The sequence below is a fragment of the Euphorbia lathyris genome, chromosome 7, assembly GCF_963576675.1.
Source record: "Euphorbia lathyris chromosome 7, ddEupLath1.1, whole genome shotgun sequence".
Lineage (NCBI taxonomy): Eukaryota > Viridiplantae > Streptophyta > Magnoliopsida > Malpighiales > Euphorbiaceae > Euphorbia > Euphorbia lathyris.
In genome coordinates this window covers 70,508,888-70,517,006 of record NC_088916.1, presented here as the reverse complement: position 1 = coordinate 70,517,006, position 8,119 = coordinate 70,508,888, and the positions used below count along the sequence as shown (strand labels likewise).

Here is an 8,119-nt window from a genome sequence, read left to right as displayed (position 1 = left end):
TCCACAGCTTATATTGCCGAACCCAATCTTCTTATCTTTGAATCGAGAAGCGGTGACAAGACCTTCCATCAGAATTTTGGAAGAATCCACTACATTGCCCTGAAATATATCTCCCAGAACATACAAATCTATGTCACGGACCACACTATTGAATGTGCGCCCGAATAAACTGTGACACAGAAATTTATGTAAATACAGCATGGAGTTGGAGCGAAAAGAGTGATTATATGCGAGTTTTGAATTGAATCGCCAGAATCCTGTAAGCATTCTCCAAATGTCCGAGGATGTCATGTCTCGTCCAGGATGATGTTTGATTGTATCCCTCGGGGGAAAACCAAACCAAGCATGCAACTCGGGATAGCCGAAAGTGAAGATTTCGCCTTCTCGACGAAAACTGAGACGTACTCGGCGTTTATTAGTAAAACGAACGGTACAGAAGAATTCGAGTATCCAGTCGCCTATTATTGGAAATCGCATTTGGGCGAATTTTGTCCACCCTAGGTGCTCCATATAGCGGCTCATGTCATCAGTAATGCCTAATTGGTTGTTAAGAAATTCATCCATATACAACATTCCGGTGAAGAATTTGTAACGGTGATTCCAATAACGCCTACCTTCATCGTGGTTGAAGATAGGAAAAGGCGCCCCATATCGCTTGGATAAGTCTGGGCATTTATTGATTGAGGCAGCATTGCGCCTAGGTGATTTGTATTTGGTAGGCATGGTGCAAAGTTAGTGTAACTTTAGCAAAGAACGGTGTTTTGCGAAGAAAAATCAGAGTTCTGACAAAGATGAAAAAGAATTGTACCAGAACCTGAGACCTTTAGGGTTAATTTATAAGAGTTTAGGATGAAAAGAGGTGTTGTTTTAATTATGAAAAGGTATAATTTGTACCTTTCTGGAATGAAGAAACTTAATGTTTCAATTTCCAAGAGGTTCGTCGAAAGGGTGAGAGTGTTTCAGGCCTGATAGTGCAGGAAATACGCGTGTCGCGACCGCGAATGGCAAAGCCGCGGTCGCGACACGCTGATTTTCATGCGAAAATCAGGCATCAAAGCCACCTCCTGATTCACGGTAGAGAATTTAAAAATTCTCGGTATGAACAGAGAAATTCGAACCTGTTTGTGACATTCTTAAATGAAGGGATTCTCGGCAGGGAATTCTAAATTCTCGGCAGAGAATTGCCTGAAACTTCAAATTCATCTTAATTTCCTAAAAATCAAATCTAAAATCATGAAATATAAATATTTTATGTATTTAAATCATAACATAAAGTTTATCTAATAAAAATGGCATTTTAAAAATAAAATAAAATAAAATAAACAAAATCATAAAAACAATAAAATAAAATAAACTGTGTAAAATAAACTGAGTAATTCATATGTCAGATAATCTTGTTACGAACTCAATTCCTATTTGTGAAATATTTTCGTAATAGATTTTACATCGATTACCATTAACTTTGAATCGAACTCCGTTAGGACCTTCCAGTTCCAAAGAACCATAATCGAATGTTTTGACGACTAAATATGGTCCTAACCATCTGGACTTAAGTTTTCCTGGAAATAAATGAAGTCGTGAATTAAATAACAGCACTTTATCACCAACATTAAAGTGTTTGATTTTAATTTTGGCATCATGCCATTTTTTCACTTTTTCTTTATAAATTTTTGCATTTTCGTAAGATAGATGACGTAACTCATCTAACTCATTTAAATTGAGCAAACGTTTCTTACCTGCTTGATGTAAGTCAAAGTTTAGTTCTCTAATAGCCCAATAGGCTTTATGTTCTAATTCGACTGGCAAATGACATGCCTTACCATACACCAAACGGTACGGAGTCATTCCTATTGGTGTTTTAAATGCAGTACGGTATGCCCATAACGCATTATTAAGTTTAGAAGACCAATCTTTTCTAGAGGATGAAACAGTTTTCTCGAGAATCCATTTGAGTTCTCTGTGTGATATCTTCGCCTGACCATTTGACTGAGGATGGTACGGCGTTGATACGCGGTGGCATACTCTATATTTTTTCATAAGCGTTTCAAAACTCTTGTTTATAAAATGAGTACCACCATCACTAACTATAACTCTTGGACAACCAAATCTACAAAATATATCGTCAAGAAAATTAACGACAACCTTAGAATCGCTCGTCGGGGTTGCAATTGCTTCAACCCACTTTGAAACATAATCAACGGCAACTAATATGTAAGTTTTACCATTGGAAGGGGGAAAAGGTCCCATGAAATCTATTCCCCACATATCGAAGACTTCAACTTCTAATACGGTTGTGAGGGGCATCTCATCTTTCCTTCCTAGATTTCCTGTTCTTTGGCACTTATCACAACGAGTAATAAATGAACGGACATCTTTAAACATCGTAGGCCAAAAGAAACCACTTTCAAATATTCTAGCTGCTGTCTTGTTAACTCCATTATGTCCTCCATAAGAGCTAGAATGACATTCTGACATTATGGGTTCAAATTCATTTTCACCAACGCATCTCCTAATTATCCCGTCACCACATGTTTTGAACAAGAAAGGATCTTCCCAAAAGTATTGTTTAATATCGAAGAAAAATTTCTTCCTTTGGTGGGAATTTAATCCTTCCGGAACAACATTGGCTGCGAGGTAATTAGCAATATCTGCATACCAAGGTGATATAAAACTTTTCATTTGATAGAGATGTTCATCAGGGAAATCATCTCCTATATCGATAGTTTCACCTATAGTACCGTTTTCATCTTCAAGTCTCAATAGATGATCGGCGACAAGGTTTTCTACTCCCTTTTTGTCTTTAATCTCTATATCAAACTCTTGTAATAATAAAACCCATCTAATTAGACGTGGTTTTGCATCCTTTTTAGCAAATAAATATCTTAATGTTGCATGATCAGTATAAATAATAACTTTCGAACCTAATAAATATGACCTAAACTTGTCACATGCAAAAACTACGCCTAACATTTCTTTTTCTGTTGTGGTGTAGTTTAATTGTGCACCAGACAGTGTGTGACTTGCATAATAAATGACATGAAGTTTCTTATCCTTCCTTTGACCTAAAACACATCCGACAGCTAAGTCACTTGCATCACACATAATTTCAAAGGGTAGATCCCAATCAGGTTTAGCAATAATAGGTGCACTGACTAAAGCAGTTTTCAATGTTTCGAAAGCTTTAACGCATTCTTCATTAAAATCAAAGGTTGAATATTTCATGAGTAAATTAGTAAGTGGTTTGGAAATTACAGAAAAATTCTTAATAAATCTTCTGTAAAAATCAGCATGTCCTAAGAATGATCTTACTCCCTTAACAGTAGTTGGAGGGGGTAATTTCTCTATTACTGAGGTTTTTGCTCTATCTACTTCTAATCCTTTTTCAGATATTTTGTGACCTAAAACAATTCCTTCGTCAACCATGAAATGACATTTTTCCCAATTTAATACCAAATTTGTTTCTTCACACCTAGACAAAACTTTATCCAAGTTTTCTAGGCACGAATCAAAAGAATCTCCATAAACTGAAAAATCGTCCATAAAACTTCCATGATATCTTCAATGAAATCATTAAAAATCGCAGTCATACAACGTTGAAATGTTGCAGGTGCGTTACATAGACCAAAGGGCATTCTCCTATATGCAAATGTTCCGTAAGGGCATGTGAATGTTGTTTTATCTTGGTCATCCGGGTAAATGTATATTTGAAAGAATCCGGAGTAACCGTCAAGAAAACAATAGAAAGCATGACCATCTATCCTTTCGATCATTTGATCAATGAAAGGAAGAGGAAAATGATCTTTCCTAGTTGCTTTATTTAAATTTCTATAATCTATACAAACCCTCCAACCAGTGGTGGTTCGTGTAGGTATTAATTCTCCTTCTTCATTCCTTACAACTGTTATGCCTCCCTTTTTAGGTACACAATGGATTGGACTAACCCATTCACTATCTGAGATAGGGTAGATGATTCCATTGTCCAGAAGTTTAGTAATATCATTTTTTACTACTTCTTTCATATTCGGATTTAGGCGTCTTTGCCTATCCGCTTTAGGTGGCTTATCTTCTTCTAAGTGAATTCTATGCATTACAATACTTGGATTAATACCTTTTAAGTCAGAAATTTGCCAACCCATACTTCCTATCCTACTTCTAACAACTTCTTTCAATTTCTCTTCTTGGACTTGTGTCAACTTGTTAGAGATAATTATAGGTAGAGAATCGCCTTCGCCTAAGAAAGCGTACCTCAAATGACCTGGTAATTCCTTAAGTTCTAATTTAGGTGGAACTACAATTGAAGGCGGAACTGGTCCATCTTCTCGAATCAAAGGTTATGGGTCCTTATCTTCTAGTTCCTCACTCATTATAGGTTCTATTATTTCTTCTTTCTGAACAATGTCATTTACACATTCTTCAATTAAATCAAGTTTCATACAAGCGAAATCCTCCATAGGATATTTCATCGCTTGATTCATATCAAACTCAATCTTATCATCTCCTATTCGTAAAACTACTTTCCCTTCTGACACGTCAACTAGAGCACGTCCCGTGTTCATGAACGGTCTACCAAAGATTAGCGGACAATTTACATCATAAGCAAAATCTAAAATAACGAAATCGGTAGGAAAAATAAATTTGTCAACTTTAACTAAAACATTCTCAATTATACCGTATGGTCTTTTAGTGGTTTGATCCGCTAATTGCAAAACCATATTGGTACGTTTGATGTCTTCTTCTAAGCCTAACTTATTAAAAATAGATAATGGCATCAAGTTAATGCTTGCTCCTAAATCACAAAGACAACTTGGGAATTCTATATCTCCCAATTTACACGGAATGGTAAAACATCCGGGATCTTTGAGTTTTGTGGGCAAATTGCTTGACACAATCGAACTGCAATCTTCAGTAAGTGAAATGGATGAAATTCCTTCCCAACTGATTTTCTTTGAAATTAAATCTTTGAGGAATTTTCCATAGTTGGGAATTTGCGTAATTGCATCCATAAACGTCAAATTAATATGAAAATTCTTAAGTTTGTCTAAAAATGTTAAAAGTTGTTTATCATAGTCCTTGTTGCGGACTTTGTGTGGAAAAGGTGGTTTGGGTACAAAATTATTTGTACCAAAGTCAATCGGTGAATCTTTTTGTTTTAATGTATCTTCTTTGGATTTTGGTAAATCAGTTCCAGGTAAAGTCGAATTTTCGGGCATTTCCGGGCCTAAGTAGTTTTTCCCTGAACGAAGAGTGATAGCCTTAACATGCTCTTTCGGATTTTCATCCGTATGGCTTGGAAGACTTCCCTCTTTACGGGATGGAATTGATTTAGCGAGTTGTCCAATTTGAATCTCCAAATTATGGATGCTAGATGATTGGTTTTTAATAAGCTGATCGAATTTATTTTCGATCCGTTTAAAACCATCGTCGTGATTACTTATTTTTCCGCTCATCGCATCAATGAATTTGTCGATTTTAGAAGATAAAGTGCTAAACGTATCTCTTGATTGATTTTGATAATTAATAGTACGATTTTGATTAGCATTAACATTATTGTTATTATCTCTCCAGTTAAAGTTAGGATGATTTCTCCATCCAGGATTATATGTATAGGAATAAGGGTTATTAGTTTGGTTTTGCCCTTGGACAAAGTTTACCTGTTCAATTTCACTCATACCTTCGTAATCCACATCCGTTTGGATTGGTTGACCATTAGGATCACACGGTGCCATAAACCTATCAATTTTGTGCGACAAGGCAGAAAATTGGGCTTGCAACATCGCTACTGGATCAAGATTCACTATACCTTTAACTGATGATGTTGTTGAGGATGATGGTTTCGCTGATGGTAGGTGTCCACGTTCCGCGGGCCACATAATGCTGTTGATTGCCATTTCCTCCAAAAGTTCTATTGCTTGGGCAGAGGTTTTCTTCATGAATAACCCTCCAGACATAGCGTCCAATGAACCTCTAGTTGTAGGATTTAGTCCATTATAAAATGTTTGCATTAAAAGTTCAGCGGGCAATTGGTGGTGTGGGCATAAACGTTGAAGTTCTTTAAAACGTTCCTAAGCCTCATAAAGAGTTTCATTATCATTTTGAGAAAAAGATGTTAACTCTTTAATGACTCTTACGGTTTTTGCTAAAGGAAATTTTTTTGATAAAAATGCTTGGGCTAATTGCTCCCAAGTCTCAACTGATGCGGCTGGCATAGAAGTCAACCACTCTTTGGCTCGATCCTTCAAAGTAAAAGGAAAAAGGCGAAGATTGATCGCTTCCGCAGTCACATTTGGTATTTTAAAAGTGTCACAAATTTCCAAGAAATTTGTCAAATGGGTATTAGGATTTTCGTTAGGTAACCCGTAAAACGTTACATTATTTTGCAACATATTAAGCAACGCATGCTTAATTTCAAATTGATTTGCATTGATTTAGGGTCTAACTATACTGTTTGTTACACCGGCCACTCCTGGCCTAGCGTAATCCATAAGTGTGGCCATAACTTCTGGCTCGGTAATTTTAGTTTTTATTGGGGTTTGGTTTTTCTTTTTCTTTTCTTTCTTGTTCTTTTTAAGAGTTCTTTCAATTTCTGGGTCAATAGGATCTGGTGACGTGCCCGAACTTCGAGAACTGCACATGAACTTGAAATTTCGCACGAACAGAAACTACCTACAAAACAGAATTTGAAAAATAAATATGTTAGTAATTGTAAATGAATAAAATATAAAAGTTTGAATAAGTATGAATAAACCTAGATTCGTAATAAAACACGAAAAATTTAAAATTTTGTCAAAAAATTTTGGCGTATCCCCGGCAACGGCGCCAAAAACTTATTGAGCGATTTCCGCAAGTGCACGGTATACGCTTGTAGTAATAAACGATATCGATCCCACAGGGAACGCTTTTTTTAAACAAAACTTATTTATAATCGGTTAAATTTACTTTAAGGTTTATAATATGAAAAAAAATCGTTTAATCGGTTTTGGTTTTGAAATTGCTAGAATGAGAATTAGATTAGAATATGAAGATGTTAGAAAATATCTGACTTAAGAATGATTGCCCTTAACCAAATTAAAACTCTACCGAGATAATAATTTGCCTAAGTGTTCAACAAAGTTTACTTGTAAAGATTTTGGATTAAATACATTTTAATGAAAACACCAGCATCAATCCACTTCGGCTCATTTACCAAAGTGTTGCATAAGAATCTATCGAATAGAACGGACTATATTAGATGAAATATAAATTGATATAAGTTTACAGAGAACATGGAGCATTGAATTCTTCGACGGCGTGCAAGTGAACGGGTTGTCAATCCTTTCCTTGGGTTTCGTTCGAGTTTGTCAGGCTCAGGGACGAATCCTCTACTCAATCTTCTCGCTGAATCTTCGTAATAGAGACTGGGTCGGTCTACTACCAAAATGAAAACTAAACTGGAACAATGTCTAAACGCTACTGAATTTGTTATTATTTTGTAAACAATGTGTGTACATCATATTGCTTTTGAACAAAATCTAAATCTAACTTCTGAATCACTTGATTCGAAATTTCTGCATAAATTCTACACTAATCTCTTTCTTCTACACATATAACATTATATCCTTTCTTCAACTCTCCATCAACTCTTTATTTATAGATGTTGAAGAGTCTTGATCGAAGTGTCGTGTCCGTTGTGAAGAGACGTATCCATTGTGAAATGACGTATCCGTTGTGAAAGGACGTCTTTATCCACGCGAACGAACGCGTTTCGTCGAAAATGAAAGTGTGTAACATGCTTCTAAAATCTCATGCTCGTACCGAGATTTATCAAATTCACTACCGAGAATGGGGGAGCATCAAATGCACTTCAGACGAAGGGGAAAAGTGACTGACGACGCGTGTCACGACCGTAAAAAGGGAAAGCCGCGGTCGCGGCACGGAGCATTTTCCGTTTTTCAGCCCTCGTTCGTGTCCTCGAGTTGGCGTTATTAATTTTCGTCGTCTTCGACTCCTTTTGTAGGGGTTTTCTTCTATTTTCGAGCTCTTTTTACTCCTATTTGGATTTTACCAAATATTTATGTACCTTGCATGAAAGAAACATATTCGAAAGTAAAAGCTTTCTAAATAGGTATAAATAGCATAAATT

At 36.1% G+C, this 8,119-nt stretch overlaps 1 non-coding gene across 1 annotated transcript; it reads left to right on the top strand.

Moving 5' to 3' along the window:
• The first annotated feature begins 6,018 nt into the window (after window positions 1-6,018).
• On the top strand, window positions 6,019-6,125 carry LOC136201660 (small nucleolar RNA R71). The gene has a single exon (XR_010674005.1). It is a non-coding gene; the product is annotated as a small nucleolar RNA R71 (small nucleolar RNA).
• The last annotated feature ends 1,994 nt before the right edge of the window (window positions 6,126-8,119 follow it).